Below are 11,320 nucleotides of genomic sequence, written 5' to 3' on the forward strand. Positions count from 1 at the left end.
CATGAGATACGTATACGCTTTTCCACCGTTCGCAACGTGCGTATACGTAAAGTTGCGTATCTCTGCCGCAAATTTACTATAGAAATGTCTATAGTTCTGAATGTGTTTTTTGAAACAGGTATTGCATATACGGAATGGGGTTCTCCTTATACGACTTTTATAATTTTTAATAAAGTAATACGTATGTTCATTACCTTATTAAAAATTATAAAAATCGTATAAGGAGAACCCCATTCCGTATATGCAATATCTGTTTAAAAAAACACATTTAAAACTATAGACATTTCTATATTCTAAAGTAAATTTGCGGCAGGGATAGATTCAAGAATAGGCCCCCAGGTCGATTATAGTTGCGTTTCGAGAATCACTACTGATAAAAATCGATTTGAGTTTACAAAGAAAATGTACTTATTTTTTGGTAAATTTTATTGATTTTTGTAGCTTTTTTACTTAAAATTTATAAAATCTTTGGTCACGACAAGGAAGTTTAGGGACTTGCAGCTCATCCGACTTTGCCTCAATTTGCCACAGCGGGACATGACAGAGTGTTGTAGATGTGAGACAGTTTAAGTCATACTGTGGTGTAGAGCAAAGACATCGGGATATATAGCGTTTATCTCTCTATCTAGCAAAATGCTTCCGTTATCCTACAAAAAAAGCAAATATATTTTGAGACAAATTTTAATACCTTAATTTTAAATGACATAGTATATAATAATTTACTTTTTCTAACCATTTATCAAGAAAAGGAACGTTTAAATTCCTGACATATTTCATGACATCACTAATAATATCTGTCCACATTGCTATCATTTTCCAAGTTTCCTTTTCCATCGTGATCCATATTGTTTGTGTTGAGGAAGAAGCCATTTATTGTTGTTACGTTCGCCGATCGATGAGCAATTCTACATTCCAAAAACTATCGAAGAAAATATGTTGCAACCTTTAAGTTCACGATTGTACTTGTACAATATTTTGAAGAATTGCAACAGTATTATTATAAGCCTTAAAACATGAATCTTTTTCTTTGCATTAAAATATAATGTCGTTGATATGGATTCTTCTAAACTGGGTACCATCTATTTCATTGACAATACGCTCTTTACGTGGGCTCTTTACTATGGGCCAATTTTACTGACCCTTTTTAGGTATTATTTTCTCTTTGCCAAGTATCGGTTTTAATTGGCATTTCCTTAAAATAGGGCTGATAATTGATTTTATCTCGTACATTGCAAAGTGTCCTAAAAAAAAAGATAGAAAAAAGAAACGATACATTTCTCATGTATCTTATGTATCTATTGTATATTTAATTGTTTTTCTCACCAATACTGTCGCGAAATCCCATGCTGAAAGGTATGTATACATATCGATGCCTTTTTTCGGAGTTTTCACGGCTAAAACGCTCTGGTTTAAATACATGAGGATCAGAAAATTGATGGGATAATCGCTGCGTGCAATATGGCATTATAAGTACATTGGAACCTAGTATTATATGCTCTTCTGTATAATACAAAAATATTAAATAATTAAATGGTAACAGTTACAAATTTGAAAAAAAAACACAAATGAAATAAAATAATTAGAAACTTTTCTTCTTAAAATTTTACCTAATTTCACATCCATCCCGAGTATCCTCGCAAACAATGATACAGTAGGATATAATCTTAAAGATTCCTTAATGCACATTTCTAAATTTTCCATCTTGTCCACATCTTCCTTAATTGGTGATCTTTTACCTTTACCAAAGATCTCGTTTAATTCCGAGGTACATTTTTTTTGCCATTTAGAATTATTTGCTAAATGGAAAAGAGTTACTGCGATGGTAGTGGTTCAGCCGGCTGGCTGCCGGCCAGCATAAAGGCGCAACATTGTTTAATATCAAGCATATTAATTTCCGAATTCTCGTTATTAATTATGTACTTAATCATGTACTCAAGTAAAGACGTTTTTTTAGTCGTATTGTCATTGTGGTTAAGGAAACCGTTATTTTGTAGAAATTCCTTCATTTTTTTTATTGCAAAACTCAATTAGATGTTTCTCATTGCGTTCTTCCAATTTTCTAGCTGCTCAATCGATAAATCCAATCGATTAGTACCCACGATCGCGTCAATCTATATGTCAGCATAACTTGGTTCCTGTTTCCAAAGCAAATGTTAGTAATTGTTTACTGTAACAAGTTTTCTAAACAAAAGACACATAATTTTTTGACAGAACACTTACTTTCTAATGTTATCCTTGTGGTATTGCTGGCTTGCCGGGATGCCCAATATTGTCTCTGAAATAAGTATTATTATGTTACATGATTCTACAAACTAACGCCACGAAGCGACATAGTATTAGTATAGTACATTCCATACTTTCGTGATTCGCATCCGTTCTTATTATTGCCATACATTTCTGATTATACGTACCTCTCAATATATCGTAGATTATTAACAACCGTGGTGATGTTTATATCTTTCCCGTTCTTTTCAAGCAACTTGCTCACTAGACGATCGGCGCACTCGTTAAATGTTCCGATAAATTTTGCTGAATTATCAGGCTTGAAGACCGGTTGTAAGATTTCCGATCCATTTATCGACATCTTGCGTCAGGTCTCATCTTGAGACCTTTGCTCAGAAAATTTTCGAGCAACTTGTAAAGAGACGTCTTCTGTCTGTGTTCCGTATTCCCGAATATCTTTTTAATATCTTCCGGATCGATGAGCACAACATATAACACAAACGTTAGCCAAATGCGGATAATGCGACCATAATTCTGCCCCTCGTTTATTATTCTTTATAGCACTAAGAAATCAATTTCTTTTATGTATGTCACATTATGTTACAAACAATTTATCATTTTCAAGATAACTTGGAAATCATTTTATTTACAGACCGATAGAATGCTTATAGTCCCTTGCAAAAATAGTATGTTATATAAGATGTTTGCTTAAGTGTTGAGTAGATGTTTAAATGTAGTTTTGAAGTTTTATTGAAGTATTTATGAGGTGAAAATTGAAACATGAAATTGTTTACGAAATTGTCATGTCCGGTGCAGGGAATGTGTACTTTGTTGTTCTTTTTTCAACAAAATTTAACAGGAGGCTGAGCGAAAGTCTCATAGTTGAGTTCCCTGGCGCGTGAGTTTGATAGCGAAAGGGGAGAGCGCAATTACTGCAGCCCAAACTTTCCAATTGCTAACATCAGAGCGCCAATTAACGCGGTAATTCGCAAACAAATATCGCCTTTTTTAATACTTCTCTCCCTCTTTCTCTTTCGTCTCTATTCCACCAATACGTTTATGAATATATATATATTTTTCTTTTTTTCTTTTAATTACTACATAGGCGAGACCGGAGCTATTCGAAAGACGGGGCAATTCGAAAAATGTAAATATTTTTTTATGGGTACATGTTAAAAATTTATTTTAAATACTGTAAACGCGTTCTAATATAACGACACTGCTAACAAAGTTTTGTTGGCAACAGCATCACATCGAAGTAGTAGCAGTGAAAAATGTGTTTTGCGAGAGTCAAAGTAATTTTTGATAGTCAGTATTTCTTCGAAATTTAAGTAAGATATATAAGATTCCTTTTAAAAACTTGGAATGTATCGTGTCCAGTTAAATGTATTTGAAATATTTTGTGTTTATTTTTTGCTGTGTAATTTTTATTTTTGTAAATCAGACTCAATCGTGCGCACAGTTGACGTCGGAGCTATTCGAAACACCAAACATCGAATCGTCGTTCGGATGATTTTTTTCTTTCATATTTGCATTTTACGTATCAAAATACACAATTTAATACTCAACAGTTGTAATTACACGAAATACGAATAGTCCCTAACTTATTCCGAAAACGCACAATAATATTCTCTATTGTGCTTTTGTATTCTTTTATTGTATGTAACATTTCTTCATAATACTATATATCCTTTTCCTTTTTTTATCTTAAAACATACATTTCAGAATATTTCCGGACCTGCTTTAAATTATCCCGAGCTCGGAGCTATTCGAAATATTTGGCACTGGTCGACATTTTTATATGTAGTTCAAAGCAAATAAATTTCCGTCTTCTGTCTATAAGAGCATTGTGAAGGGGAAAGTACAAGCTTACAAACCGTCCAAACTTTTTTTTAATGAATACAAGACTCAGGAGACGCAAAAGGAAAGAAAGTGTTCCAAAAAGCCCCAATCTCCCTTATTCTTAAGTATACAATACATGGAATATTTTTACATCACATAATTTTTTTATATTAAAGGATCCCATACAATTTGAATGAAAAAAATATCGGTTTTCTTTACTTTTTAATATATTATAATTTGCTGATAAAAATTTAATTGACTGATAATATCTTTTTTTACATAAATTGTACGAAATTCTTTCGAAACTTTGTATTTATTGTTATACAAACGCTTAAAATTTTTTTTGTTAAATATTGAAAAAATTTAATTTTGAGATATAAAATGTGACGAGATTTAAAATCTAAAAGCAATGTTTAATCTAAATTTTTATAAAAATTATATACTATAAAAATAGTAAAAAATAAATAAAATATTAATGTACAGAATTAGAAAAATTATTAGACAAATTTGATGGATATAAGAAAAGCTTATGTTCTACATAATTATAGTTTATATAGAGAATTGAAGGTTTTAATACTTATATACATAAGATAAAGTCGCATCGGCTGCTAAATCATACCACCTCGCGTATAAATTCAATTACAATATTTGTGCACTCTTTATGGGATTATTTGGGAACTACATAACAATATATATAATCATCATCCTTCATTGAACTCAACATGTTAACAATAAAAATTTTGTTATTAATATTTATAGAAAAATCGTAATTTTGTTGCTACTTTTTAACACATTTCGTAACTTGATTACAGAAAAGGTAAAATAATTAATTTAAATTTTTATAATTTGTAATGATCACATGATTATTAACCCTTAAACACGTGAGTGGGTCTGAGAGACCCCATATGAAGTTTTGAACGCTTGCTATGTGAAGACGGAATGAGATAGGAGGTTCGGACCAAGACCTAAAAAAAGTTTGAAATCTCTTTCAATTGATATAGTTGATCAACTGTTTTGGTCAACTAGAATTTGAACGGCACGGCAGCAAAGTTTTGTTAGGGTCAATGCGACCCATATAGTGTGTAAGTGAAACTTTTTTTGTAAGTATTTTACATAAAAAAACTGGACAAAATACGTTTGAACAGGTCGATTTGCAGATGTCACTCGCATATACTCTATCTAAAGTTGGAATACTATAAAATGTTGTAGAAAAAAGAGTTTTTCCGAAATATATCATGAAACACATCAATTTTCAATTTTAGACACGATTTAATCAAAAATTCCTCATATTCGCCTTGTTACATAAGTACATTTTTTAATAGAAATGACAATAATATAATTTTTTTTTTTGAAAGTATGAATCTTTAGCTTTAAAACGCCGTATTGTAAAGTTCTTTAAAGTTTTTTGTTGCAAAGATATGATTTTTTTTTTAAGTGGATTTTTAGATGCCCAAAAATACCTCATATTCTCCATGTTATATAATTATACTTTTTAAAAGAAATGACTTTGCCAAATTTTATTTTGAAAGTGATTCTTTAGCTTTAAAACGCCGTATTTGAAAGTCCTTAAACATTTGTTGTTGCTAAGATATAATTTTTTGAAGGAAAAGTGGATTTTTGACCAATTTCTAATTTTTGCTTAATGTTTTTGCTTTTATAACTTCACAATAAATTATTTGTCGGCAATGCCGATTATGCAGTCACACTCCTGAAATTTTGAACTTTTGTTTTAAAAAAAAATCGTAGAAAAATATTGATTGTAATCAAAATTATAGCTTCTCAAAGTTGAAAAAGTTTGTCTCCCAGACCCAAAAATGTGTTTCCGTATTTTACAGGATCGGTGTGTTTAAGGGTTAAAATTAGATTAACAAAATTCAAATAACTTTATGTTCTTATTTGTAAATTAAATAAAGTTTTACTAAAATGCTTTAGTCTCCTAAATCGCATCATATTTTAGTGTTCTAAATCGCACTATTGCTTTAATTGTGATTATAAATATAAAATTAAATATAATAATCATACAGAGCATACATTGTAACAATATTAGCGTAATGTAGCAATGATATTGCAATATTATTAAATAGTTACTGAAATAGCGACATCGACGGAAATTATAATTAGTTTACGATATTTACCTTCAATATTAATAAAATTATGCTTATTTAATGCGTTTTTGCTAAAGAACGAATCTAGCAGCAAAAGTGTTGTTTTATCTCAGGAAGAGTAATATTGACCAGTAGTGCGATTTAGGAGATCAGTTGCCCAAATCGTACTATTATAAGATTTCTTAAAAATCGTCATTTAAAAATTTATGACAATACATAAAATTCTGAAAAAATAAATTTGAAAGGAGAAAGCTTGACAGGTTTGTTAAAGTACACAAGGACAAGAACATTAAAACAGAGTGTAACAACGTCGTCTATAAATTAAATTGTAAGGATAGTAATGCCTTGTATGTACGCTAAACAAAAAGAAAATTGAAAACGATAATTAAATAGTATAAGCAATATAAAACTTGAAACATCTAAGATATCCGTTATTAGCGAACACAGATTACAACAGAATCTTATTTTTGATATGGAGAATGTCAAGATTTTTGATTTTGAACTCAATTATTTTAAAAGATTGATATCTGAAATGATACGTATTAATGAACAAAAAATGGGCTAAATCAAAATACAGATACGGAACTTTTAGACGATTGTTACAGCACCATCTTTAACAAACTTGTAGATGTTTAGAAAGGCAAAAGTAGGGAATATGATTATAAACAGCAGAATATCTGCTTTAAGGAGGGAACCTTATGTAAAATCAATTTTTTTTATGTTTTCTGTTTTTTGTTGAAATTGTTAGGAAATTATCTCAAAAATATGAAAAAAAAATTAGAAAGTTCTAAGAGACTTTCCTTTGTGTTTCAAAGAAAGGCGAGTTGGCCTCAGCGGCCGGAGCGTGTAGTTATACAACTTTAAACGTTTTTTTCTCAAAACGATAAATTTTGCGCGCCAGCCTACGTAACTCAAAAATTACTTGACCGATCGTATTTAAAGAATAATTATTAACAATTATTTAAAATTCTTTTTTTGTTTATGTCGCCGCTTTTGCAATTTTATAACTTTTTTTGAAATTATTTATGTAGATGCTGTGCATATATCTAATATCTATACTTATATTGTCTAGCATCTTCGTCATGCACTTCGGGTAATGTGACTTTAATCATAGGAAATAGAGATGGGCAAAAACGAAACTCTGGCGCCTAAAAACGAAAGCAATCTAGCTAAAAGAAGGAAAACCTCGACAGAAAAACTATGGAGGAAGGCAACGGGAAACCACCTTCATTACTCTATCCCAAAAGAATCATATGACTACTTGAAATATTCCGGAGGTTCCCCAATCGGATCTCCGGGGGGAACAGATTTGAGCAGGGTCAAGTCGGCAAATATGCGTAAGAAGGTCAATAGGCACATGGAACGTGCAAAGTTTATTCAAGGCAGGAAAACTAGCAAATCTAATTCAGGAAATGAAGAGGCTTGACATTCATATACTGGACGTGGCGAAGACTTAGTGGCCGGTTGCGGGAGTGTGTAATACCAAAGGAGGTGCATTCTATTATTCGGGCAATCAAGATAGGAATCATTGAAAGGGAGTTGGAATTATTGTGTCAGAACATTTTAAGAACTGCATCATCGACTTCATACCGTATTCGGATATGATAGCTGATGAGGATTAATGCCAGGCCAACCAACTTAAACATCATCCAGATATACGCGTTAACTGCGAATGCACCGGAAGAGGAGGTGGAAATATTCTATGAGCAAATAAGAGAAATGCTAAAGCTCACCAAAAAACATGAGATCAATATAATTATGGGCGACTTCAACTCTAAAATAGGGAAAGAAAGGTATGAGGATCTGATGAGACCATTTGGACTGAGACTAAGAAACGAGAAGGGCGAACGCCTGGTGCAATTTTGCCAAGAAGATATGAGAGCTACTAACACATGGTATCAATTACCACCTAGGAGATTATATACGTAGAGATCTCCCAGAGACAGCCCAGAGAACATAAGTCACAATCAGATAGATTTCATACCTATCAATAAACGTTTTGGATCTTTAATTAATATAATAAGCACTTATTCTGGAGCGGACGTGCCCTCTGACCGTATACTACTACGGGCAACTATCAAAATCAAACTAACAAAGTATGCGGTCTCAAAACAAAGATTTACATACAAAAGGAAACATAAACAAGGAGATATAAAAATTGTAGTAAGCCATGAAGCGAATAACAACATAGAAAAAATGTTAAAATCAGGAGAAAATGAGGAAAATCCAATCAGAATGTAGGAAGAGTTAAAAAATGTCATGATAAGCATCGCAAAAAGCCAATTGGGATATTGAAAGAAACTGGAGGCAGAACTGGATGACGGATGAGATTCTCTTGCTCATGGACAAACGATGAATAAGAATCAAGCAGATCCAAGCAGATATATAAATAAAATTCATAGAAAAATAAGAGCCAAGATCAGAACAGAAAAGAGCATGTGGTTGCAACAGGAATGCAAGGAAATGGAAAAGTTACAAAAGTTACGCTGCACGGCGATTTCATTCTATATAAAAAAACTAAAGGAAATAGCCGGAATATACCGTAAAAGGATTTTTTCTGATAGTTAATGAAAGGACTTTTCAGATAGTTATTGAAAATAACAATATAGCTAACGATATACAAAAGAAAAGAGAATATAGGAGAAATATGTGGGAAGTCTGTTTGCAGACAAGAGATCAGACAGACAAATAGAGGCAAACAACGACAATCTCACTGGACCACCCATCATAGGAAGAAATTAAAAAAGCAATAAACACTGCAAAAACAAATAAAACAACAGGCCTAGATAAAGTGCCATTAGAACTACTAAAGTTACTGGATAAGAAGGGATTAGCACTTCTCCTCAAAATTTTTAATAAAGTATACGATACAAGAATATATCCTGAACAGTGACTTTCTTCAATCTTTGTTCTTTTACAAAAAAAACAATGCGAGAAAATGCACAGACTACAGGCTGATAAGTCTTATAAGTCATATCCTAAAACTATTCATAAAAATCTTGCATCAAGGAATTTTTAAAAAGTGCGAGAGAAACTTCAGTAACTCACAATTTGGATTCAGACAGGAGTTAGACACAAGGGAATCAATAGTAGCAACACACGCTCTGGTGCAAAATTGTTACGACTAGAAGAAGGATGTATGCCTGTGCTTTATAGATTATGAGAAGGCGTTAGACAGAGTTCAAGATCATAGGCTTATGGAGATTCTCAGAAAAACGGATATAGATGCAAAGGACATACAATGTATTGAAAGTTTATATTGGAATCGAAAAGCACAAATCAGAATTGACGGAGAGGAAACCAACGCGATTAAAATCTGCAGAGGTGTCTGACAGGGATGTGTTCTCTCACCTCTTTTGTTTAACCTGTACTCTGAGGCTATTTTTCAAGAGGCGCTCGGGGACATTGATAAGGGCATAAAAGTTAATCGTGAATGGATAAATAACATTCGATACGTAGATGACATGATGTTAGTTCCAGACAACATGGACAATCTGGAACAGCTTCTTAACACGGTAGGACAGCACAGTAAAGACATGAGATTGAACCTTAACACCAAGAAAACAAAATTCATGGTTATTACCAGAGAACCGGATATGTTCAGAAAACGCTAGTTTAATACTAGAAGACAGACCAATAGAGCGGGTGAACAGATTTAAGTACCTGGGAACATGGCTGTGCAAAAATTGGACGTCAGAGATGGAAGTAAAATGCCGAATAGAAACGACTCGCAAAGCATTCATAAAATTTAAAGAAAGTCTTCACCAATACGAATTTCAATCAAAATTTAAGAATGAGATTTATTAGATGCTACGTACGGTGCTTTTATAATCGTCCTATAGTGAGCGCTCCCTCTCCAATTCGAGCCGCCGGCCGACTTCAGGGGACTGTCAGCCACCTCTGGCGTAATGCGTTACTTTGTACGATGAGAGATTGTCGATGGTCTCGCGCCAGAGAGTAAAGCATCGTTATACAAAAGCATCATTATACAAAAGTCCTTTTGTCTTCTTTTGCAAAAATTGTCATTATTATTATTATTATTATTATTATTAATATTATGATAATTATTACCCAGTTACTACATTTATTAATAATAATTGTAGATAGTTAGGTAGTACATAATGGCAAAAATAACAGAAAGAGAACGGAATTATCTGTTAATGATGAGAGAATATGGCGATAAGCAGAAGTTGTTTCAAGAAACTTGCAACCTGTTCAATGCAACATTTAACGACCGGAATCCAATTTCAAAATCGACAATAATAAAAACGATTGGGCGTGTTATCGGAACCGAAAGCGTAAAAAATCGTCCACGCAGTAGACGACCTAGGACTGTTTTTGATGACGATAGCAGTATAATAATTTTACAGAGTTTTGTCGAAAATCCTCATGCGTCTATTAGAAAAATTTCTGCAGAAAATGAAGTTAGCATAGGTGGCGTTCATAATCTTTTAAAACATCAGAAGTTCCATCCTTATAAATTACATCATATTCAAGAGTTGCTTAGTCAAGATTTAGATCAGAGGATGGAATTTTGTGAAGAAATTGAGGAACGTGGAAACGATTTTGTAAGTAAAATTATTTTTACAGATGAAGCTGCTTTTCAAATTAATGGAAATGTGAATCATCAAAACTTTCGATATTGGAGCACTGAAAATCCACACTGGATGAGAGATGATAAAACCCAATATCTTGCTAAAGTAAATATTTGAGCAGGTATAATAGGAGAGCATTTAATCGGGTCTTTTTTCTTTGCTGAAAATCTTAACGCTGAAGCGTATAAAATTATGCTAATTCAGCAAATTATATCCGCTATTAGAAACCTTTACCTTAATGATGAGTTCAATCAATTATGGTTTCAGCATAATGGAGCACCGGCACATTTTGCGTTGCGTGTACGGCGTGTTTTAGATAAAAACTTCCCACATAGATGGATAGGAAGACGTGGTACAATTGAATGGCCGCCAAGATCCCCCGATTTGACGCCTCTTGATTATTTTCTGTGGGGCTACTTGAAAGAACGAGTTTACAAAACAAGACCTGTCAACATTGAAGATTTGAAGCAGTGAATAACTAATAAAATGAATACAATAATTGTCGAAATATTGACGAATGTGAGAGACGCATTTCCATTACGACTAGTTCATTGT

At 32.7% G+C, this 11,320-nt stretch overlaps 1 pseudogene; it reads right to left on the reverse strand.

The window, feature by feature from the left end:
- Positions 1 to 251: 251 nt before the first annotated feature.
- Positions 252 to 2,778, reverse strand: LOC105203217 (annotated as a pseudogene).
- Positions 2,779 to 11,320: the final 8,542 nt, after the last annotated feature.

The sequence above is a fragment of the Solenopsis invicta genome, chromosome 16, assembly GCF_016802725.1.
Source record: "Solenopsis invicta isolate M01_SB chromosome 16, UNIL_Sinv_3.0, whole genome shotgun sequence".
In the NCBI taxonomy this organism is placed as follows: Eukaryota; Metazoa; Arthropoda; class Insecta; order Hymenoptera; family Formicidae; genus Solenopsis; species Solenopsis invicta.